Source organism: Alosa alosa, chromosome 8, assembly GCF_017589495.1.
Source record: "Alosa alosa isolate M-15738 ecotype Scorff River chromosome 8, AALO_Geno_1.1, whole genome shotgun sequence".
Taxonomy (NCBI): Eukaryota; Metazoa; Chordata; class Actinopteri; order Clupeiformes; family Clupeidae; genus Alosa; species Alosa alosa.
Genome location: NC_063196.1, coordinates 13,376,946 through 13,403,331, shown reverse-complemented (window position 1 = coordinate 13,403,331; position 26,386 = coordinate 13,376,946). Strand labels below are relative to the sequence as shown.

Genomic DNA, 26,386 nt, shown 5'->3' with positions numbered 1-26,386 from the left:
GTCGCTTCTATTTACACCGTTTCAACGGCACATGGATCGGTTAGACCGAGAATTCTCGCCGTGAAATTAAAATTCCACTGGAGCTCCAAGCGGTTGTGTACACGCAGCCTTACAACACTGTTTACAGCTCCTCGAGTCACGGTAAAATGTCATTTTTGGTACATAGCTAATTTAGATACACCTATGTTGTGGGTGGTTGCGTTTCTATAGGAGTCCGCTGTCTTGGTTTGTATTGAAATGGATATTAAGTGACACATACACGCAAGACGGTGGAAATAAGGGACAGGTGGAAATAGGGGGAGTTACGATAGAGAAATAACTGTTCAGAACTAATCTGTAGCCTAGGGTAGGCTTCTGCAGAAAACAATGTTGTTGGCGATTTAATACTGTCTAGCGACATTTTTAACAGGCTACGCAATAGAGGCTTAGACAACTATGACCCACGTTTTGGTTTCTTAAATTACTACTTCTTAGTATTTGCCCTACTTCTTGACTGCAATGTAGTCAATTGACTGCTTGACAGTTATTTTTATTTTTCTGTACAATAAACAAATACATCTGCTTCATGCCGCAGAATTACGCACTTGGCCAGCCTATAGAACGGGCACAGGCAAAATGCTGAATGAAGCCCAAAGCTATGAAGGCATATCTGGCAAGTTGTTATTTTATGAAGACGTAAATGGTTGCGCTATAGGCCTAGTCAAGTTTGCAAGAAGGAGACATAACGTGTGAGCGTGTCACACACACTGTTAGCGCAGGCTTTATATAAAATTCTTCAACAGAAGGCCTGCCTCGAATGCAGGCTTGCCCAAAATAAAGGCCTGTGGTTTGCGCAGCCTACAGTAAGTAGTCTAAATAACAGACCCGCCACAATGTGCGGTATGATGATTTTTTACGAGCAAGATGTTTTTGGTGCCCAACGCGCACTGCATGTTCTTAAATAACAATGATCATCAGCAATATTCAACCGTTATTTTGTTGAAATGGGCTATGCATTGGGTTAGACACCAGGGGCCATATTCACAAAGCCTTTTATCTTACCACTACTGTAGGAGTACTCCTAAATAGCAATAAAAGATTTTAGCTAGGAGTTTCTCTTATTAAGTTATTCACAAAGCCTTTCAGACCTACTCTTAGTAAGGAAAAATGACAACTCCTAAACTAAGAGTGAGTCTCCGTTGCTATGGATGACGTTATTACTCATGCACGAGCTTGACTGAAGTGACCACCTTGATTGGCTGATGATTGTAACGCGGGAATGATTCCAAACACCTCCCTTACGATGATGAGTGACAGGTGACAGGTCTGAGAATGAGTGCGCTACACAAGGACGGAAGATGATGAATAACTGAATAAAAAGGCCTAGCCTTAATGAATCAAGAGTAAGGCCAAACAAATAGCCTAGTAGCCTAATGAAACATACGGATTGATGTAGTGTCTTTGTAACATTATTAAATTAATCTGTTACTATGCCTATGCCTACGTTTGCAAAGAGAAGAACATTTTAATTTAATTCACAATAACGTTACATTCAATTTACAAGTTGACAATGAGTAGCCTAGTTTTGGTTGTTGTTGGTGGCGTTATTGCATGTTAGTTATGCCTACAATGCAAAATTGCTTTTGAAGATTTTTCTTGCCATCTAAGGCACGAGCGCATCTGTGAGGCCAAGCCTCACCAAGTAGCCTGTTTGTTTACAACTACTGTAACATTACATTTAATTAAACTGCTTATAGGCTATGCCGAAATAGTTTTCAACATTTTGAATATTAGTGCCGGGTGAATTAGGAAATGTTCTGTGCTGCTTGGGATCCCCCCCTGTCAAGCAATAAAACCATACAAATGCGCGGCCTGCACTCATTGTTTCAAAAGGAGTAATTTCTTCCAAAACTAACGAAAAATATTTATCTTCTTTCAGTTAATTCAAAAGTTTCCAAAAAGTTAAAAAGAAAATGACGTGATGCGCGTCATTGACATAATGTGCAAATAATATAGCCTAGATATTCCAATATATTTGAATACATCTACATTTTTGAGCAATTTTGACAGCCCTAGTCCACTGTACTGTAGGCTACGCCAATCGGCAATTACTGTAACACCTTCCACCTAGCCCCGGAGAGTGGGGGTCGTTGGATTTTGTAGTTAGGCTACTGCAAATGTAACACCCTCGTTTATATGAAACTGGAAACAACTGAACCAAGAGACTTTGTCACAAGACAAAACGGATGTCTCAACTTTGTCACAAGACAAAACAGATGTCTCCCTGTGGTTTAGATGTGTAAGACAAATATTTGGTTAGACTAGGCTAGCTAACTTTACACTGACACAACGTAACAATGCTCTGAAGTCGCGGTCAACATGAAACCCAAAAATTTCCAGCTCAACCTGTCCTGCTGCTGTCCCACTTCTCTCGCGGCAGTCACTGAAAGTAGCCTAGAATAAATGCATGGGGAAAAAGACTTCGATGATAAGCGCCGCACAGCAGCAGTTTGTGACGTTGTTTATTAGTGTAACCTTAATGTATGAAAACTAGCCAGGCAATACTAGCCTACTTTGAAAAGTAGTATTGCCGTGGCAATACTGGTGACGGCGGCCATGTCCTGAAGTAGCCTAAAGTAGGCTAATGATTCCTAAAACATATACGAAGTCCATTCAGTGGCTATTGAAATTTGGGTATATCGTGTTAACTGTAACCCACCCTCTGAAGCCTTTCGTGACACATAGAAAATACTTTTTAATGAACCTGACGTGTTCTTCATTCTCTGATTCTAAAAATGTCATTTTTGAGTCATTAAAACTTAATACAAAGTGGTTTTGAGCCATTATAAATCGCTTAGCTGCAGCATTGGGTGTTCGTAGACTGTGCGCTCCTCTGTCTACTGACAGCCAGGGCATATACATTTCTTCTACGGCAGCAAACGGGATTCACTCGCATGTCTGTAGTGAAGTCTGTGTAGGGTTTTCCAGGCTCCATTTCTTTTTACGAGACACCCTGCTCACAAGAGACATCTGCCGGTTGTTTGGGTTGTTGCAGCGTCACTGGAAAAATACAAATTAAAGTCGCGTGACCCCGCGTGATTTTACGTGCAGACCGCGAGGGAAGCTGGCCAATTTGAAGTAATGCCCACTGTATGTTTTTGTATGCATGATGTATTATGTTTTATGTATTATTTATTTTGTTGATTCAATTTGTGTGTGTTGTCCTTGGTATTCTCTTGGCTGTGGTCCATTTATTGTGGAATAGATTTTTTCTCTAGTCCCTTGTTTTAAAAGAAATGTGTCAATGACAGTAGGCTTATACATACCCATCCGACCAGAGTCTTTTCATTACAGTAGATTGTACTGTATTATGTTTTGGCATATTTACTGTATGGCTCTTTACATGAAATATCTATAGAGCTATGAAATAGCCTGAGGTACAGACACAACATAAATGGCACAAAAACATGGCCTTTATTGATAGCCATTTATGTATGACTGGTTGCACCCACACATGCCACAATTATTATAGAGAAAATAAATCATGGGATAAAGGTAATTTATGGAAGGCATCTATTCAGAAAATGCACATTTGTGGTAGTCTTGCTCTGAATGATTTTTGTTCAGTAATCATATACTGGATTTACTGATCTTTGTGCTGAGACTAAGCCCAGTGGAATTTACATTGCAGATTCCAGACATGGCAGACTGTAGCAGGGTCCGTTGAGTTGGTGCCAGACACGAAAGACAATGCTGGCTATTGCAGACAGTTCAGCCGGGACTTCGGTTTTCAAAAGCTTTCTTTGTTGACTGGTCTGTCTAATTATCATACTATTTTGTGAAATGGTATGCCCACTTAATTATGTTTAGGTCAAATTATCATGTGGATCTATTATGAGTATTACCATCTCCTCATTTTTCACACACACACACACACACACACACACACACACACACACATCAATGTACTAGGAACTTTCACAGCACGTAAGACGTAGGCGTGAGTGACACATAAATTAATCAATTTACTGCCTTCATCTCTGATGGATGCTTCAAAAATGGTTGTGGTGTAAATTAGCCTTGAAGACCGAGGTTCTGATGTTCTGAGCCTGGGCCTGCCCTACCTTACTCCGCCATACCAAGCCTATACTGTACATAAATCACCACCATCCAGTCAATGAATCCTGTTTGTTCTAATGAGGGGTTTTATTGTTGCGACCGTAAAGTGCTGCTTTACGCTACTTTCCCTCGGCTATTTTTAGAGTGTCCTAATAAGTTCTTTTTTTCCCCTTCTTTCGTCAAATGGAGCATAAAAAGTCTTGATTTCCTCGCACGTAGCGCTAAGTGGCAAGCGTGTGGCGCGACATTGGCACTGTGAATAGACTTGGCCATCTCAGCCACCTCTACCTAATGGCCATTGAATTCTGTAATCACAGCTCTCTGGCGCCCCTGGTTCGGGACAACACACACACACACACACACACACACACACAATCAAACACACACACAAAATGGGCTGAGGATTCCTGATGGTGGTCCAGGAAAGAAAGCGATGGAACGTGGAGATGGATGGATGGAAGGCTGCTGAGATGGATAGACAGATAGAGAGAGACGGAGATGGAGAGATAACAGTGTTTATCTCTCACTCTGCCAGATTGTCATTTGTGTCGTGTCACTATTTTTCTTTTCTTCTTCTTCACACATTCTGTCACACCTTTTTTTCTCTTTCTCTCTCTTCTCTATGCTCGAATGGAGTTTTTTTCCCACTTTTCCATTGGCAGTGTCCAGGCTCATCTCAGCTGATTTTAACACACTTTATATTTAACTGTCACTTTGGTTGAAGTGCTTGGCCCACGCATGCACATTCAGAGCAGGTGGCAGGACTATTGATTTGGCTCATTTGTTAGCCGGTGTGTGTGTGTGTGCATGTTTGTGTGTGTGTGTGTGTGTGTGTGTGCGCCGGTGTGTGTGTGTGTCTGTGTGTCTGGTAAGAGTGACAATGACAGCCTGTACTCACCATGGGTATCAGTCTGTCTGAATAGCTACACAGATGGCGCCCCGCACACAAACACACTTTCTTGCTCTCCCCTCCCTCTCTCTCTCTCTCTCTCTCTCAGTCCATCTCTCGCTGTTCTGTCTGCTTCATTCACACACACGTCATCCTTCCCTCCTCATCTCAAGCGTGGTCCCTTCAATCACTGAGAGATTAATTCATTCATTCTTTCATCCATGCCTTTACTTACATGTACTGTATGATGTTCCCTCACCCGCCTAAAGCTTGGAGTCCCATACACTCTCCTCCTTCTTTCCCATCCACCTCTCCTTTCATCCGTCTCCTTGGGTCCCATCCCTCCCTCATTTGTTTGCTTCCGTCTGTTTAAGACTTGTTAATCTCCCCTCTTAATCTCTCATCAATCTCTCTACCTCCCTCCCTCTCTCTCTCTCTCTCTCTCTGTCTTGCATTTCAGCTACAGTATGTGACGTTCTCATGGCTTTGTTTACCTCAAATACTCTTCCCTAAGTGCCAGTCATGGATAGCATTCATTCACTCACTCAGCCATCCTGACAGTGCCTGTGTTTTTTACCTTAATAAAACAGCTCCAAAGTCATTTTGATGGCAAACTATGTTTACTAACATAAGGGAGAGGAGCCTACCGATGTTCCCTGGGTCCTATGTGCCCCGCTTTGTATGGGACCGGGGAACATACTGTAGGACCCCTTTGTAAAACCCTAACCCTGGGACCGGGGAACAGAGGACCCGGGGAACATAGGGATGACCCCATAGGGGAGCTTCGCATGACTTCCGCATCCGTTGCCATCTACTGAGAACCTGCCTTACCATTTTTTCTCTCATGACCCGGAGGAACACAAACTGCTTTATGGCAATTGTGCAGTACCCTACTATTTGTATGAAATAATGTACCATTACCTTCTCAGTTGACACAGTTCTTCAGAGATTTGTTTGTAAACACATCCAAATGTACTGTTACATTAAATTGTGTGAGCATTGATAGATAGATAGATAGATAGATAGATAGATAGATACTTTATTCATCCCTAAGGGGAAATTCAAGGTCTCAGTAGCATACAGACATCACACACAACATGCACTTACAGCAGAAAGAGTAAATATAAGTATATATGACAAAACTCTAGCCTAGAAATCTAGACGCGCCCCTAGCGGCAGCGAATTACATTTGCTGCCAGGGCTAGTCTAGCAACTCTCCGTTGGCTTGTGAGCTCCAGAAATCGAAACTTAATCAGGCCAATGAAATCGTGTATAGAGTTAAGTTAGGTGGGCTTAACATAATGATTGATGGCAGAGTTGCAACGGTTTGGCTTGAATTCCCTGCTACTTGAAAACAAATAAGATGGATGTTGCTGCTGGCGAACAGTGTGACACGAGTTAAGCTTTTATTAAGTTGGCAAACGTTTGAACTAGCCAACTAGCTCCGCTGGTGGGAAATGCATGGGACTCATAGCGCTGCCGCTGTCCTATTGCGTGCAGAGGGAATTTGAAAGACAACTGATTATCCCGCCCCTCGGACTGAGCACTGCGAACGGTGAGTGTCCAGACCCTACATTTTAATGTGGGTCTGGCTCGTCAGGCTAACAAAACTCCACTGTACAATAGAGACAGTAGAATATAAGAAAACTAAGAAACTAAATACTAATTATACTATATAAATTAAATTAAAAAAATCCACAGTGTGCTGTAAGAAAGTGAGCGTCATGGTGAAGGTGCAAAAAGTAGTCCAACAGTAGTCCAACAGTGCAACAGTGCAAGAATATGGTCTAGAGACCAGCATAAATAAATATGGACAAATAAGAGAGTAATGTATAATGTAGACAAGGTAATATAAAAACTATATCAGTGCAAGAATAGGTTGAGGTAATAGGGTTACAGCTATTCAGTATTGTAGCAGAAGCCATTGGTCATGTGTGCTAATATAGCATGAGAAACAGTGTAGCAGTAAAACATTAGGCTGTGGACAGTAGTAAAACAGTAGTGGACAGTCAGTACTCAAACATGGAGAGGGTGGAGAGGCAGACAGACTATGCAGAGAAGTCTATCTCTTCTCTTCCCTTTAGTGAAGCATTGAACAGATCAATGGCCCTGGGGACAAATGACTTCCTCAGCCTGTCAGTTGTGCATGGCAGTGAGCGAAGTCTCCAGCTGATCAAACTCTTTTGCTTTATAATAGTGCTGTAGAGTGGATGACATTCATTGTCCAAGATGTTGATCAGTTTGCTCAGGGTCCTTTTATCTGATATTGAAGTGATGCACTCCAGTTTGGCTCCCACGACAGAGCCAGCTTTCTTACTAGCCTATCTAGTCGCCCAGCATCCTTCTTCTTTGTGCTTCCTCCCCAGCATACAACAGCATAGAAGAGGACGCTGGCAACAACAGACTGGTAAAACATCCTGAGGAGCTTACTGCAGACATTGAAGGATCGCCTGCTCTGCCCTTTCTTATAGAGTGCTTAAGTATTTGCTGACCAGTCCAGTTTATTGTCCAGTTGTAAGCCCAGATACTTGTAGGTATTTACCACCTCCACATTGACCCCATCAATGGAGACTGGTAGCAGAGCGGGGCTTAGACCTCACGAGGAAATCCACCACCATCTCTTTGGTCTTCGAAGTGTTGAGTTGGAGGTGGTTGAGTTTGCACCACTGCACAAAGTTCTCCACCAGGCTTCTGTATTCATCCTCCTGCCCATCCCTGACACACCCCACAATTGCAGTATCATCCGAAAACTTCTGCATGTGGCATGACTCAGTATTGTAGCAGAAGTCAGATGTGTACAGGGTGAACAGGACTGGAGAGAGCACAGTTCCCTGTGGAGCTCCGTTGCTGCTGATCACAGTGTCTGAGAGACCGTTCTTCAATCTGAAAAACTGTGGCCGCTCGGTCAGGGAATCTGTAATCCAGGATACTAGGTGAGCGTCCACACCCATCTGCAAGAGCTTGTCTCCCAGTGAGTGGTATTTACAACAGTTCTGAAAAATACAAATACTCGGAGCGCAGTAGCAAAAAACCCCGAAACTGCATTGGACCCCTTTAAGAGACGTGTGCTAGCCACAGACACTATCTCATATAGATCATAGCCTCTTTGCCTCCATGTCTAATGTTGCGAGTTTGAAAATGGTGCAGGACTTTACCCATCCAGACAACCTAGCAGGTTACCACAACCATCATTAGTCACTGAGCTCTGCTATCATCCTTACCAGCCTTTCTCATGCTCCCTTTCCCTCATTTCATTCTCTCTCTCTCTCCCCCTCCCTCTCTCATTCATTTCAATTCAATTCAATTTCAAAATCCTTTATTGGCATGACAAATAAGGCATTCATATTGCCAAAGCAGTCACACAAAGTATGGGGGACATAGAGAATAAGACATCCAAGTGTCTGTGTGTAGACTTAAAATTTGCATATATCCCAGTACACATCACAATGGAACAATAAAACACATTCCACTGTTTCTTTATACTTTACCTTGTGTGTGTGTGTGTGTGGTGGGTGCACATGTGTTTGAGAGTGTGCGAAAGACTGCATGATTTTTCTATGTGTGTGTGTGTGTGTGTCTGAGAGAGAGAGAGTGTGTGTCTGACTGTGTATGCACATGTGTTTGTAGTGGTTGAGTATCGGTGCTTCTGCAGTGGTGAGTCATCCACCAACTCTCAGACTTGCACACTCCAATGTCCAACAGCAGTGGCAGCAGCAGCTGTAGGTAGAGTCTGGAGGCTCACAAACACACACACACACACTCCCTGCAGGGATGCCAGTATGTACTGTATGATGAGAATACCATCGGCCAACCCACACACTCTGCAGTCACCTTGCACATTGTCAAAAAATATGACAACTCTCTCTCCACCTCTCTTGCTCAGTGGCTCATTGTCTCTCTCATTGTCTATGTCTTTCACTTTCATTCTCTATCTCTTTTTTCCTTTCTACATAGTCACTCAAGTCCAGTCCTTTGCCCCCCTTTAGTCACTTATTTGCCCTTTGGGGTGTGGACAGAGAGAGAAAGGGAGGGGAAAAGACATAGGTACTTTATTCTCCCCATAGGCAACCATGCCAGGTCATTGTTGGCTTGGCACACAAGACACTTTGAACAGTAAACATACAGGATATGTCCCAGTTATGTCATGATGTCACTCCCAGTAGAAAATAGGCTGTAAAAGAGACAGACTTCAACACCAACATTCCCATCACAAACACATTGCTGCACAGAGGCCCTCAGTGTGCTTGAAGATAAATACAATACAAAACTTCTTTTTCAGCCGTGCTGTTATTGCATCTTACCCAGACGTGGTGTGAAAGGGACGAAGAGCGTTATCAGACGAGCCTTAAGCTCTCTCTCTCTCTATCTCTCTCTCTCTCTATCTCTCTCTCCCTCCAGCCTCTCCGTTTAGAGTTTCACTCTCCCTCCCAGCCTTACACCGCAAGTACACGCACACATGAAAACACGGCAAAGGCCGGCGCTAAGTCCATACTGAAGTTGATGGATTGAATCGAAAGACCTTTGATGTCAGACATGCATCTTGGGGGATGAAGGACATCTAAGAGAGAGAGAGAGAGTAAACACTAGACATAAATCATTATGGCTGGACCAATTAGTTGTTCTCGTGCAGTGGCCTGCTGTAAGGTTGTTATCCATTGATTTCTGTCAGCCTTTTGTCCCAGTGTCCCAGTGTCCCAGTATGAGAGCTAGTGTGTACTTAGCTGATGTAAAAGTGGTTAATGGACAGGCTGCTTCTGTTGTGTGGTTGAGAGACGTGGTAGAGGAGCACTTTGACACATATTTTATTTGATCTATTTATTTTATTTATCCAGGAAGGTCCCAATGAGATACAATATCTCTTCTGCCAGTACAATGAAAGTTAACAAATGTTTTAATCCATAAAAGGATTTACAAAAGACATAAGCAACAATGAGATAGTCTTTGGCATATAGGCCCTGTCCTCAGTCCAGGTTGGGTGTGCAGACGCTTGCAGAACCTGCTGGAACGAGATGGCAGCGGTGGTGCCTACCCTCTGGGCTGGACGAGGCCAAACTGGTGGTGGTTAGGGAGGGAGGGTGGGAACATCGAAAATCGGCACCTGAAAGCAGCAGGCAGGTGCGAAGTCATGTCATTAAAAAGTGATATCTTACCAAGTGTTATAATCTTATATTAAGAAAAAAAAATCTAGTTAGTATTGCTTTAAGTATAAAGATACTTACTTTGAGCTTTCTTGTAAGATTATTATGACCGCCGCACAGCGAAGCGGATTCCCGGGACACTGAAAGACCGGGGTAGACGAAACTTGATGGGCATGTAACCCCACATGGATAGCATGGAACCATCGTTTTTCGTTTTGATCTGTAGCCCCCTCGCTGGACTGCACCCCCCGAAAGGAGGGTAGGGCAGAGACAGTTGTCTGTGAATATCTCGAGAACCGTAAGGTTTAGGAGGACCTTTTTTTTTTTGTATGTTGATCTCAAGGGGCCACGTCAACCCATTCCATAACCACTCATTTCATGTATAGCGCCACCTAGTGAAACACAAAAAAGTAAAAATGAGGTGTTGTAATCGCAGTTATCTGTGACCTAACATAGTCAAAACTGCACAAAATTGGAAGTGTAGGATCATTATGACACCCTCTGAATGCACGCCAAGTTTCGTGGAATTCCGTTAATGGGGGGCCACACAATAAATTAATTTATGTTACTATACACCAACTGGCCTGTAGGTGGCCGGAGACAGTTTTCTGTGAATATCTCGAGAACCGTAGGGCCTAGGAGGTCCACCTTTTTTTTGTATGTTGGTCTTAAGGGGGCATATCAACCCATCCCATTACCACTTATTTCATGAAAGACCGGGGTACACGAAACTTGGTGGGCATGTAACCCCACATGGATAGCATGGAACCATCGTTTTTTGTTTTGATCTGTAGCCCCCCAGCTGTACTGGACCCACCGAAAAGGAGGGTAGGGCAGACACAGTTTTCTGTGAATATCTTGAGAACTGTAGGGCCTAGGATGACCAATTTTTTCCGTATGTTTGCCTCCAGGGGTCATGTTAACCCATTCCATGTGCACACATGTGCATAAACAGATACACACGCACACACATACATTCACAGTAATCATACGTATGGCACATATTCACACAGTAGACATATGTATGCATGCATGCACATGCACAAACACATACGCAGGCAAACACACAAGCACACACACACACACACACACACATAAACATAAACATGTACATGCACACATGCACACAATTCAAGAATTTCTCAGAATTATGAACAGGCAAGATGGGGGTGGGGTTGTATAAAATGAATTTTACATGTGAAATCTATGAACTAATCATGTTTTGGTACTTGTCTAGCAGATACCAGTGAGAATTGAGTGTGGATAATGCAATTTAGTGAGACAGTTAGAATCATATAGGCCTTTCAGCGTGATTTATTTTTGTGGAAAAAATGTGCTGGACTGGGCGGCGGCCATATTTTGTACCGCTCTGCGGTACATCTAGTTTGACTTGAAATAAGTCAAAAATTTCTTAAATGAAGACATAAAAAACAAGTAAATTTATCTGCCAATGGATTAAGAAAGCTAACCTTAATTTAAGATTTAAGACAAATTGTCTTAAATCTTAAAATACATTTTCTTAATCCATTGGCAGATACATTTATTTGTTGGCCCAAGTTATATACTCGATTCAAACGTTCTGCATCCACTCACTTGCTTTTAGTTCTCTTTATATCGACGAGGCAGAAGCACATAGACGTATTCCCACTTATACACAAATATGTGTGACTGAAGTGTATATTGTCCCAGCACACCCAGGGCTCTGTCATTGATTTTCAATGGAGAGTGCTGCTCTTCTATATATTTCCTAGCAAAAGAGATAAGCTAAGAGTATTAGGTAACGTGCACATTTACTTCCTAAGAATAGTCCAAGGACACCGTGTGGACGCAGAAGGTGGAATGCTGACCTCCAGATTGCATGTTGCTATGGAGGTGCACGATCTCGATGCTGCACTGCAACGATGCAGTGCAGTATTGTGCACCATTGCGGCACCAACATCGCAAGGCCACAGCAGCACATCTGGCATTTGAAAATGGAGAGCGATCCCTCTCTGCCTGGAAGAGAGAGAGAGAGAGAGAGAGAGAGTGAGAAAGAGAGAGACGGAGGAGTAGAGAGGCAGAAGACCCACTCAGGATCAAGCGCGATGGAGTCCAAGGCACAAGCGCGCACTAAATGGGCTCCAATTACTGGCCGACACACTCAATCACACCCACAACACTCACACTCGCTCAGTCGCTATCTCACACACACACACACACACACACACACACACACACACACATCCTCAGTCGGTGGCTGGGCTAAGTGAATGAGGCATGGTGATGAGGGACCTGCCTGTCAGTCTGTCTAAGGGGGAGACGAGAGAATGAGAGAGATAGAAATAGAGAGAGTGGATAAGAGAAAGAAAGAGAGAGAGATAGAAAGAGCGGAAAAGAGAGAAATAGTGTGCAGGACTTGAGGTGTGCGGGCGTGACATTAGGTATGCTTGGGAATAGACCAGGTCCCTGAAGCTGTTAGCCTGCCCCCATAGTCTGAAGAGACTGGAGCTTTAACAGTGCAGTCGCTCAGGTCAGCTAGCTATCGCTCTCAGTCCCCCCTCTCTTCCTCATCCCTTTCTTTCTCCTCCTTATTTCTCTCTCTCTCACACACACACACACACATGCACCCCATGCTGTAAACATTTAGCTTTTTTGTTGTCCTTTTGTTTTCTTCTTGTTTGAGACATGATATCACTGGTGGGTATTTTGCCATTTCTTATACTTGCCTGCCACTTAGCATTTCCTACACACACACACACACACACACACACACACACCAACCCCCAGCACACTAGCCCACCCCACTTCCGCTGCCCTGTCATTCCCGGCGTCCCCCTTCCTTAATTGCCTGGCCGGAATGCAATCAGTCGTGTGTGTTTGCTTAGGTTGAGTGCCTTACCCTGTGGAGTAGCCAGGGAACAAACAGTCTTGTAAGGCGGCGAGTCCTTGTGGAGGTGATGGACAAACACAGACTGGAGTGTGTGTCCCTGAGTGTGTGCTGTGTGTTACAGCGAAAGTCCTTAGTTATTGGAGATGATGGGATGTGGGTGACACACAGACAGTCATATCAGGTCTTGGTGTGTGTGTGTGTGTGTGTATGTGTGTGTGAACTAACATTGCAGGGTGGCTGTTGGTGCAGGGTGGCTGTTGGTGAGGAACTGAAGGAGAATTAAGGGGAGCAGCCAGATGACTGTGAATGATTCAGACACATCAGGGAGTCGCTTTTTTCCCCCGTGTTGCATTATGAGTATTATGAGTCCGTGAGACAGAACAAAATTCCATGTGCGTGAATAGGACGTTGAGAAAAGACCAGGCAAGTCCGTGACACACTTACAGCCAGATGACGTCACATCTGTCCCACACAAAATGAGCTGGTGAAGGGCATTTGGAAATGGAAGGTCTGAAGGAAGAACACGACAGCACCCACAAACGTTTGCCGTTTTCATTCCCCCTGCTCTTTCTCTTCTCGTTTCTGCTTTGCTCCGAGCGTGAGTCTCGACATGATGTTTTGGCTCATGCCGTTTGCGCACCCTGCCAACACGCTTGTGCTGCCAACGCATTGCTCTCATTCACTGACTAGACTGGAGAGTGTGGAGTGTGCCACTGTCTCCTCGCTCTTTCATAAACACCGCCTTTCAGGGCTACAGAATCAAGCACAATGAATCAAGCACAATTGTAGGAATATTTTTTTTTCCCAAGGCAGTGCCTGAATAATGAATGAAAAGAAATAAATGAATAAAATAAAATATTACAAATAACTGTTAGTGAAATAATGACTTTATAATTCATGGCCTACATATAATTTCAAAGCCTCATTTCCTTTTGCGATTACTTCAACCGACCAACAACACACTTCGTTACCTTATCTGTGGGGAATTTGTGTTAATGTGCTGTGTTGGTGTTATGGAGACCATTAACTTTATGTTAGCCCCAGTCGAAAACCATTTTGCCTTTAAATGAGGTATGGAAATCGCTCTGCGGTGTTTCCAGGCGAGACTGTACCTCCAGATATGGGGGAGAGTGATGCTTGGAACACCGCAGGCCAGCCAAGCTTGCCTTGACGGACCGTGAAGGATTCATGGATCAAATTTGAGGAATCAATCAAATCATTCCAATTTTAACTGTATAGCAAAGTTGGCACAGAAACTACAAGTCAACGTTCTTTTTCAGTGACAAACAGTTTAGACATAGACTCAAATGAATGAAATGGACATGGGGGAATTAAATCAGGGGAAAGAAAAAATAGAATAGGCTAGGCTGAGAGTCATGAAATATACAAAATGAACAATTACTGTAACTAAAATTCATATTTAGATCAAAACCAAAGGATGGAAAGAAGATTTTAAGAGGATGCTTAAAAATGTCAACATTTTCCCAGTGCCTATCTCTTGGGAATAAAACAAAAGTAAACATCCAAAGCTTCTTTTTTTAGCTGGGAGGGTTTAGATAGAGATAAAGGCCTATTTCACCTCAGAGCACCAGCCACACACTCATGGGGAAAAAAATCCTCTTTTAACATGGCAGGAGTCATACTGGATAATGTGGTGGCTCTCACAATTCAGTGTGATTGACAGGTCCATCCCTTCTATAAAAAAAAACTCTCTGCATAGAAAAGGTCTGATATCCTGTCCGCTCTAAAAGTAAACAGGGTCTGGAGCACAAGGTGAAATCCGACAGTGTTACCCCTTAGAGCTGACACTTGGGCTGGGATATGGAGTGTGTTTAGGAGGCGGGGGGTATCAGTAAGTGCTTAAAGGGCATCATGATAGCTAGGCTGAAGTGAGAACAGGAAATGAGTGGAAATGAACTCATCTTCATGTGCTAGGAGGGGTCTGAAATATCGAAGGGTGAAATAAAAGTGTCAACTACACAAGTCTCTCAATAAAAAGTCAAATGTCTGAAAAGGGATGTGTGTCAGTGTGGGCCTTCATTGCAGTCAGATAGCACATGGTGGGGAAAGTTGGAGGGAAGGCGGAGAGCTGAAAGAGGCAGAGATAGAGAGAGACTTGGATAGAGAGTGGAAGGTGTGTGTTTGTGTGTATGTGTGTGTTGGGGGGGCGTTGGGGTTTGATTTGTGCCGAGTCACCTCCTGCGTTGGCGAGCGGGCGGCAGTCTTGTTTGTTGGGCTCCTCCAGGCTCTCGCCCACACGCCTTTCAGAGGGCCAACTGGAGCATGCATCACCAGCAGCACAGTGCGCCCTGCTCTCTCTCTCCCTCTCCCTCTCTCTCCCTCCCTCTCTCTTGCTCTCTATTTCTCTCTCTCTCTCTCTGTGTCTCTCTCCAGTTGTGCCACGGCTCTCAATCTCCTTCTCACGCTTTCCCTTCTCTGCCTCTGCATCTTTCTTCCCTCGTTCCTTCACATACCCTTCCCTTTGTCTCTTCCTCTCAGTAATCAGCATCTCTTCCATCTTTCCTTCACTCCCTTTTTGGTTTCTTGCTTCCTTCTCTCTTGCTTGCTCTCTCACTCCCCCTCTCTACCCCCCCTGCGTGGTCTCTTGCTTGTCTGTCTCTGTAAAGACACTGGAGGCCATCAGATGAGACAGACTTACTCAGCAGAAACCTCTATGAATTACTGTGTGTGAGTGTGTGTCTGTATGTGAGTGTATCTGATGTTCTATGTATATCTGCAAATAGCCATTGCTGCATTAATGTTTCGTAGTCTCATGCTGTTGCTGTAATCATGTTCATATGGAAGATGCACAGTGCTTCTTTGGATGCTTGCTGGGAGAGAGAGGGTCGGGGGTCTTTAAATGACTACTAAATAGTCGGATGCACGGTGCTTCTTTGGATGCTTACTGTAACATACTTGATTGAGAGAGAGAGGGAGAGAGAGGGTAGGGGGAAAGATCTTTAAATGACTGCTGAAGTAAATGGCCGTCACAGAGAATTTCACTCAAAGCTCTGGGAGCTTTCAGACGTGTTTTCCTGCTAATGGTTTTGTGTGCATCACTGGCAAAAATGTGTGTGTGTGTGTGAGTGTTTATGTGTGTGAGTGTTTATGTGCGCATGTACAACCATGTGTCTATTTGATAGTTTATGCCCTTCTCTATATTTGTATGCAAGTGTTCATCTTTGAATGTGAAAGCCTGCATATATACCTTTGAAAACGTGTGTGTATGTGTGTGTATTTGTGTTTGTGTGTGCGTATGCGTGTGTGTGTTTGTGTGTGCGTATGTGCGCGCGCGTGTGTGTGTGTGTGTGTATCTGTGTGTGTGTGTGTGTATGTGTGTGTTTAAGCTGTGACCAGGGGAGCATGACAGGTGGAATAATGAATTCCAGGAGGTTGAGCATGCTAACGAGTTCATAATTCCCCCGTCTTGCCGAGGAGTAATTACCATTCGGCATCTCAAGCCATTCAGCACCACTGCGCTCTTGTCAAATTAAGCCGGACGTCAATCCTGATAAATATTTGCATAAGCGCAAGAGAGCTTCGCTTTGCGCCAGTTCAGCTGACAGCCGGAGAAATCAGAATGCGTGCATTGGCTTGCGCTGTTACCTTGGTGAGGACTGGCAACCAAAGGTTTTTTTTTCCTTCCTCAAAAGAAGGAGGAGGATCAGTTAAGCGTGGTTGAGAATACAGATTTGTGGTTTTATTATCATTTTCCTGCTGTGGAAAGAAATTGTTTAATCCAATTAGCTAGAGATGTTTGAACTTGAAAAGTCCAAGAAGGCACTTTTTTAGCCTGTCAAATGTTCATGTCAAGTGGAACCAGTACCAGTCTCACATAGCAAATCAAACATCCATCACATCACCACAACTGATAGAAATAGATTTATATTAGATTAGATTAGATTCAACTTTGTCATTGTGCAGAGTACAAGTACAATAGCATATATAGTATATATAGCACATTTCAAACATAGGGGCAATTAAATATGCTTTACATAAACAAAGGAAAGAATATTAAATAAAACCATTATAGGGGAATAGCTGTATCTGATGAACCGAAAGTACTATTGATCAGTTAGCAAAGAGTATTTGATAACAGTTTGGTGTTAAGTTTAGATTTGAAAATGGCTAGAGTTGGAACATTGGAGCCAGTTTTACTGTAAGTGTAGAAATAATATGATTCGCTGAGAAATTCTGAAGTTGTCATGCACAGACTACAAGATTTGACTGGTTTGCCCTGTAAGCTAGATGCACATCATTCCTGCCCTGTAAGCTAGATGCACATCATTCCTTCTCTTTATAGTCAACACAGGAATAGAGAATGACATACAGTAGGCCATCAATACCAGTTCTATTATAGGGACACAGAACATATACAATCCTGTTGCGATCAAAGTGAGTGATCTGTTCCCTACTGCTGCTACACTGCACATTCCACTTTACATGCTGGTTGGGAATATGAAGTCAAAGCTTGTTGCTGACAATATTCAGAAATATGATGAATGAGCTAATGCACTGACACTACTTTTTGGTACCGTTTCTTTAGACTAACAAAAATACTGTGAAAATACAGTGTATACCTTCTCCACAGCAGCATAGACGTGTAATGATATTTTGAGCCTTGTCAGTGACTTAAATGAGCGTTTTACTGTGACTTAAAGGCAATGCCATTTTATTTGTTTATTTGTTTTATTTATTTGATATTTTAAATTTAAATGTGTATTAGTCTTACTCAAAACGGCTCCAATTAACATCATTTTAGTCCTTAAAGGTAGCCTGGCGGGCCATCCTGTATCATTGAAATGTATAGTCTGGAATCGAATCATTCACCTGCTTAATCCAAGGGGCGGGCAGAGAATTGTCTTTCAAACTGCCTAGTCATGCAATAGGCCAGCCTTACGACCATATCCGTATCCGATTCGGCAAAGCGGCAAATACATCCTTCTTTGAAAGGAATGACTTAAGTGCATTGTATTGCTCTACTTTCAAAGAAAAGCACAAGTCCAACTCCTCCAAAGTTGACGCCAACGCCGATTCAAACAACCGCTCTTCGTTCGCCATAGCCACCTTCCTTGTTGTTCACCGTCGCAGGATGTCGTTATCCTGTTAAGCCCGCCTTTAAGACTCTCTAGCGAAATAGAGCTGTGATTGGAGAACATCCACGGTGTTAAGCCAATAGAAATTCCTATGGTTCGATACTAGGCGTACAGGCTGAGCAAATTAATTTGCCGCCGCTAGGGTGCGTCTAGATTTCTAGGCTACCTTAAAGGAGTATTTCACGAGTATTCATATCTTGACTTTCTTTTGCAAGATATTGAGTTTGTTTTGCAAGATATTGAGTTTGTTTTGGCGAGATCTCGAAGTTTGTTTTGCATAACTCATAAGCATACAACATAGTTTGTTTTCATTTCTTTTCTTGAGATATAGAGCTGCACAGTCCATACAGCCAAAATGCGGTTAGGTGCGGAAGATTCCCGATAATTTGTCCCATTGGCGTTTGGAAAATCTGTATCCCATAAACCAGCTTCTGGCATAACTCATAAGCATGAATAATGAACTACTCATCCAAAATCGGCAATAATGTAGGCAAATTTAATTTATTTTGCCATTTAAATCATTTCCAATCGGACAGCAGGGCACTTTCCTCCAAACAGTGATTTTATATAGTGAATGTGCAGTTAATAGCAGTTATTTCAGCAGTTATCGTGTAAAAATAATAGTGTTTTGATATTGAATTTTATATTTATCATAATTGTATTTTATATATTATTGTGAAAGCGGTTAACGTTAGCAACATGGTGTGCCGTAACTGACTGTCATCCTATGCTATCATCACTGCTCAGTTGGGCTGATGCATGGACCGGTGCATGGTCTGCTCTTGGACCACCATATTCAGTTTATTAATTTGCCGTGAATTATTACACAAAATGTTCATTAAATGCACAAAGAAGTATTCCTAGGTTAATGATTGAAATCAGTATGAAGCCTACAGTAGCCTAGCTAATGTTAACTAGCAGCACGTTACCAACCTCCCTGCTTAACTCACCACAACTTTGTAGGTGTTGTCCCTCATGCTGGCCCTTACAAAACCCACAAGCTGACTCTCGGACACACAACAGTCAATAATGTGACCCGATTTAAAGTGGCTTTCACCCCTTTGGACACTGACTAAAACATAATATATTTCATACCTGTGTTGCAGCATGTAGGCTAATGTTAGCTGCATTATGTAATGACATACAATCTCGGAAATGCTAAAGGTAGAGTGTTTGAAAGTTTGAGTGTTTGAACTAACATTTACAGTGGTCTATTTGATAGTGTATTGGCCCTGACTAAGTTTGTGTGATGTATAAACCACAATCATTTTTGATACAAGTACCAATATTCGTCAAGAAAGTTTTTAATCATATTAAGATTTTCGCCATAGGCAGTAAAATACTCCGCCATCTTTGTCAATAATTTTCGCTGAGAGAGTTTCAAACTATGACCAGAGCCCGTCTACATTCTCTGCTATGACCATAACGGCCTTTCCACCAATCAGAGGCATCACTGTGGGATTGTGGGATTGTTCAGGGTAATGAAGTACTTATCCAAGAGATCGCGAATAAAAGGCATTTATCTCAAAACTTAGTGCCCCATGAAGTCTTGGCGTCTATATGAGCATATACAATCGCTTAGTACAGCCCTCCCCCGTGGGGAGTAGTAGGCTACGTTAGACGTGACCTGTCAAGTCGTGAGATTGAGAGATTCTGTTCTCGGTAGCGTAGCCAGAAATGTTCAAATGGGTGGCCATACAAACATTAATCATAGGCATGAGTGGCATTTATTTTATTTTTTTTATTGAAGGCAAACACAATTCTTGAATTTCCCCTGGGGTTCAATAAAGTAAACAATGCATGAATGTAGCTTCAGTCACATGAAACACAATTCTTGAATTTTCCCTGGGGTTCAATAAAGTATCTATCTATCTATCTATCTATCTATCTACCTATCTATCTATGGCAGCCGTGGCCCACTGGTTAGCACTCTGGACTTGTAACCGGAGGGTTGCCGTTTCGAGCCCCGACCAGTGGGCCATGGCTGAAGTGCCCTTGAGCAAGGCACCTAACCCCTCACTGCTCCCCGAGCGCCGCCATTGTAGCAGGCAGCTCACTGCGTGGGGATTAGTGTGTGCTTCACCTCACTGTGTGTTCACTGTGTGCTGTTTGTGTTTCACTAATTCACGATTGGGTTAAATGCAGAGACCAAATTTCCCTCACGGGATCAAAAAAGTATATATACTACACTTAATATCAATCAATTGAGACAACAGATTGACCATATTGGACAACTTCAAAGACTTATCATAGGCATGTTACATTCATGACATGAAAAGTGGAACTTATTGTACAAAAATGACACATTATGCTGTGTGTGTGTGTGCCTGTGTATGTGCCTGTGCATGCATGCGTACATATGTCTACTGTGTGAGTATGTGTCATACGTATGATTACTGTGAATGTATGTGTGTGCGTGTGTATCTGTTTGTGCACATGTGTGCACATGAAATGGGTTAACATGACCCCTGGAGGCAAACATGCGGAAAAACAATGTTCATCCTAGGCCCTACAGTTCTCAAGATATTCATAGAGAACTGTGTCTGCCCTACCCTCCTTTTGGGGGGTCCAGTCCAGCGGGGGGGCTACAGTTAAAAACGAAAAACGACGGTTCCATGCTATCTATGTGGGGTTACATGCCCACCGAGTTTTGTGTACCCCGGTCTTTCAGTGTCCCGGGAATCCTTTGTACACATAAATTATTTTATTGTAAGGCCCCCTATAAACGAAAGTACACAAAACTTCGCATGCATTCGGAGGGTGTCATAATGATCTTACACTTTTAATTTCGTGCAGTTTTGACCATGTCAGCCAGAGATATTGTGATGAAAACACCTAATTTTTTGCTTTTTAATTTTTAACTAGGTGGCACTATACATGAAATAAGTGGTAATGGGATGGGTTGACATGCCCCCTTAAGACCAACATACATAAAAAAAGGTGGACCTCCTAGGCCCTACGGTTTTCGAGATATTCACAGAAAACTGTCACCGGCCACCTACAGGCCAGTTGGTGTATAGTAACATAAATTAATTTATTGTGTGGCCCCCCATGAACGGAATTCCACGAAACTTGGCTTGCATACAGAGGGTGTCATAATGATCCTACACTTCCAATTTCGTGCAGTTTTGACTATGTTAGGTCACAGATACCTGCGATTACAACACCTCATTTTTACTTTTGTGTTTAACTAGGTGGCACTATACATGAAATGAGTAGTTATGGAATGGGTTGACATGGCCCCTTGAGATCAACATAAAAAAAAAAATGGTCCTCCTAAACCCTACGGTTCTCGAGATATTCACAGAAAACTGTGTCTGCCCCTACCTCCTTCCGGGGGTCCAGTCCAGCGGGGGCCACAGATCAAAACGAAAAACGATGGTTCCATGCTATCCATGTGGGGTTACATGCCCACCAAGTTTCGTGTACCCCCGTCTTTCAGTGTTCCGGGAATCCTTGACGGAAATGTGGGCATGCGAAAAAGGAAAAAAAAAAAAAATCTGACTAAACCTATATGACCGCTGCTTCGCTGCGCTGCGGTCATAATAAGGAACTGCAACCTAATTCCAGTGGCTAAAGCTCTCCGGAACATTTCTAGTGGCTCTCATATGCATTGATGGACTCGCAAAAGAAAGTCAAGATCTCGCAAAAGAAACTCGAGATCTCGCAAAAGAAAGTCAATATCTCGCAAAAGAAACTCGAGATCTCGCAAAACAGACTCAATATCTTGCAAAAGAAAGTCAAGATCTCGAAAAGAAACTCGAGATCTCGCAAAACAAACTCAAGATCTCGCAAACCTAGTCAGTGTTTGTCCCAAGTACATACCTTTTTTTTTTTAAGTTTTTTTATTCTTTACCTACGTTTTTTTTTTTTTTCATGTCACCTCCCGGGCTCCGTATTTATGTAGTACAAATGTGAAATTATTTTTGAAGTCGGTGCCTTCTTGACGAAAAGGCAGAAAATTTATTTTTGGCTCATCTGAATGAAAGCCAACAACTCCTAGAATTCACTGCCCTTCGCTGCCCTGCAAGGCCACTCCCCAAGACTACATACTGTACACCATTCACACCGGGAAAAACATGTCTGGACATGCATGCCGAGAGACTCATTAATGTAACATTTTGGCATTAATAAGGATTCTAAAATGAAAACGAACATTGTTTTATGTTAAGGTTCTGTTTTTCTTCCTTTAAGGTCCTGTTTTTCATATAGAAGTCTTCAAAAATTACTATTTTGCGAACGTTAGCAGCACATCATTATTGCCTATTTGCACAAAAGTCACGCATTTGACATATTTCCATGTCAGATGCCCCGTGAATTGACAGCATACCATGCCTGTCATTTAACTAATGATAAGTAGCAAAATTTGCTGAACTTTTTTACCACTGCATCTGCAAATCATGACTGCATCTGTTGTGATAAACACTCGCATCTACTACAGGTAGCGATGACAAGATGTCAAGTAACAACAATTTAGAATATGCTGTAAAATATTGAAGTTGTAGGATGTTTCATCCAGACCAGGAGGAAGGATTTAAACATTAGCCATATCGTCAACCTTTTCCCCAATTGAAATGACTATTTCTCTAATAGGCTACATACTCTAATGGAGCAACATTAAGGACAAGAAAAAAAAACACACCCAGCATGAATTTGAACTTTTAATTAAAAAGAAATATATGAACAATGTCAAACTTATTAACTCATTCTGAGCACCAACAATTCTTGATAGCTGCAGTATAGGCTACTGTCTGTTGGAAGCCGGGTATCGGTGTCTGATGTTCCGAACAGCACAGGCAGGCCTCTCGCCTTCAGGGATCCTGAAACCCCCTGTCCATGTGTAGCGCAAAGGTATGGTGCTCTGTTACACATACAGCATTTCTTCAAGAAGAAACTGGCTGAAATTCACAGCAGGCAGCAAAAGGACTCTCTGTGTGTGTCCATAAGTGCACAGTGAGAGTACTGACACCACAGCTTGAGTCGGCCTGGGCTCTTCCTCCTCACCCACAACCAGGTCTTGCTCCTCTGCTGCACCAGCTGCTGCGGCCGCCTCCTGTTCCTCCATCACCCTCAACTGTTCCTCGCTGTATTGCGCCTCCTACAGGTTGCCATGAGCATCATCGGAACATCACACCAGATCTTCAAAATCCCCTTCTACCATACCAGTTTCAAAACTACCTTCTGCCATTGTTGTTACTTCTCTGCTTTCTCCGCAGAGCAAGGGCCTGTCAGCATAGTTTCAAAGGACGATGGCAGACACTATTTGTACATTCTGGGAGTGAGGTCCCACTCCCGTATGGGCTGGTTGAAAACATGCAGAACTAGTGATGTAGTCTCCAGCCTCTGGCCAAAAAATCCTCTGATGGCGCAAAATGACGATTTTTGCGTCATCGGAGGATTTTTTTCCAGGCAAGAAATACAGATATCTCTTGTCTTAGGGGAAAATGAGGGAGTAAAGCACGATCATTTGGAAATACTACCGGGTTTCTAATGATACAAAGCTTAATGCAAATGGGTGAAGTATCCCTTTAATGAAAATTAGACTCGCTATCATCCAAAAAATTACTTAAAAGCGTATAGAATTACCGGACTTGCTTCAAATTCATGCAGTATTTGAATGTTGAGATCTTTTCAAAATCAAAGAATTGTTTTCTTGGAAGGAAGCAAGCCAGAGTAAGAAAATTTCTTTGTGAGCATATTTAGTTGCCTGGCAACAGTTGTTGGCATTCAGTGGGAATCAAATGAGGGGACCAGCAGAAAAATAACTAAAAAAATGACAAAAAAGAAGGACAGACAGGAGAAATCACCTTGTAAAACGAGGCCAGCTTCCCGTCGGAGACAATAACTTGTCAATTACGGACAGGCCAGCCAGTGTCCACTCTTATTCCTCATTTCCCTTTCCTCTGTCTCTCTCTTTCTCTCCCTCTCTCTCTTTCTCTCTGTCTCACTCACTCACACACATGCACACTCGCACCCAGGTTTCAGTGGAGCCATCGTGGTTGTTTCCTTCTTAATATGCGCATTTCATTTAGCACGGCTTTTCTCAGTGTGCTGCAGTGATCTTGATCAAACCATTTGCTTTTGTCTCCTTTGTTTTTCTTCCATTAGGTGCAGCTGGTGGAGTGTCATGTGTTGGATTGCAATTGTGAAATCAGTGCAGAGGCACAGTCAAGTAATGTGTAAGTATCAGACACCTGCTTTGTTTGTGTGTGTGTGTGTGTGTGTGTGTATTTCTACTCCTCTGAGCAACCCCTTCCCCCCCGATAAACATAACAAACTTCAGACCAAAAGCCATCTCACCCTGAAAGCTCTATTTGGGTTAAGTGACATCGGCCTCCACCCTCACCCCTACTGACTCACTGACTGCATCCCACATCTGGACCTTCTTCAGTGGATTAAACTAAAAGGGCCCTCTGCTTTCCTCTTGGGGGTATTGTCGGCTAATACGCCCTTACACCCTAACCCCCCCCCCCAAGAGAGTTCTCATTGACTGCCCATTCAGACATGCGCTCGTGGGGTGAGCCAACCCGCAGGCAGATCGATGTGGAAGGTCACCGAGAAACAAAGACAAGAGCTCGGGACTTACATACTCATGTCTCAGGTTGCTGACTCACCTTGCCTAACAAGCTTTGATAGAGGTACAGTGTGAGAGAGAGAGAGAGAGAGAGAGAGAGAGAGAGAGAGAGAGAGAGAGCAATTGTGGCCACTTAATGATTTGTTTATAGATTTCTTTTAATTCTTTTTTTATGGTACATTTTTGTGTGTCTTGGCCAAGCAAGATATCAGATGGAGTCTACACGTGGTTGACTTTTTTCTAGGGAAAGTGATATTTATCAAAAAACCAAATTACAGTAAAACAGTAAGTCAAAAAAAAAAGTGTGTTTGTAAAGTCTTAAGTGTGTGAAACAGAACCGAACATCTGAAGTATGCTGGAGGCAAGACAGCCCACTCTGGATTAAAGGGTTTTTTATCCCCAGGTCCATTAATAAGAGAAAGTCAAACAAGCAGCCCCAAATCAGCTTACCGTCGTCCCCCTGTAGGAGAGCAAGAAAGCTAAAGAAAAAGCTGCAGGCAGGGAGCTAGAAACCGCAAATGTCACCGCGTCCCTGCTGTAAAAGCCTGGTTATTAGTAACATTAAGTTTTAGTGCAGGAGTGTGTGTGTGTGGGGGTACTGAGAGGCCACAGTGGTGGCAGTGTTTCGTTTTCCATTTGTTTCGTGAAAGGGTTTTCAAATCTGTGCTCTGCTACTTGTGTTGTGTGACCTGAGTTTTGTGACACCACAGACCCTATCTGTCAAACCCAGACTCGGTGGCCGAGGATTCTGAAGCCCAGAGCTGTTAGAGCTACTGTGGCACTGCAATATCCAAACCTTGGCAGCTCTTTTCACAAGACCTTTCACGTAGCTTTCACGCAGTTTGGTCGAGCAAAAGTGTTGGCAGCATGTAGTTCATTGGTTTGGTATCCACTGAGCAGACTGTAGACTGATAGAAATGTATTGCTATGGCTATCTAGACCATATGCAGGTCTATACGGGGACTCGGGTTGGATTACGGCCAGTGGTCATTTCCCGATCCCACCCCCATCTCTCCCTCTCTCATTTCTCGTCCTGTCGGTCCTTTCCAACAGTCCTGTCCACTTAAAGGCAGAAAGTCCCGAGAAATACACTAAAAGAAATGTGTGGTTATATAATACTTGAGTCCCTTCAGATGAAATAGCTTTAAGATAACATAGAATAGATAAACAGAGCATTGTACTTTATTCTCTAATGTTAACATAGAAGGCATGCAACTTTTTCAAAAACATGCTCAGATGCTATTTTACAAGCCCATTTACAACCCTATGATATGGGGAATAAAAATGGCCCATTTTAGTAGATATATAGCGCCCCCTCATAGTTATCTGGCACCTACATTAATTATTTAGTGAGATTTACACTAATTGCAGCCAAAGACCATTCACAACAGCACTGCAAAAACTGCTTATCTAACAAAATCTAACCAAGTGTTATTAATCTTATATCAAGATAAAAAAAAATAGTTGGTATTGTTTTCAGTATAAAGAGACTTACCTAGCGCTTTCTTGTGAAAACATTTGACTTAATTTAAAAAAAGATTGACTTATTTTAAGACATCTCATCCTGAAAACAAGCAAATTTGTCTGCCAGTGCGTTAAGCAAATTTGTCTGCCAGTGCGCTGAGCAAATTTGTCTTGATAAGACTCATTAAAATAAGTCAAAGTCTTCTTAAATTAAGTCAAAATGTTCTTTTGAGAGGGCGCTAGGTAAGTCTTTTCATA

At 42.8% G+C, this 26,386-nt stretch overlaps 1 protein-coding gene across 2 annotated transcripts in view; it reads left to right on the top strand.

Moving 5' to 3' along the window:
* Positions 1-26,386, top strand: part of fut8b (fucosyltransferase 8b (alpha (1,6) fucosyltransferase)) — a 130,140-nt gene that overhangs the window by 23,394 nt on the left and 80,360 nt on the right. For both annotated transcript variants that reach the window (XM_048251140.1, XM_048251141.1), the window contains exon 2: positions 24,199-24,269. The gene's annotated coding sequence lies outside the window, so the exon portion shown is untranslated. The remainder of the gene's footprint in view (positions 1-24,198; positions 24,270-26,386) is intronic.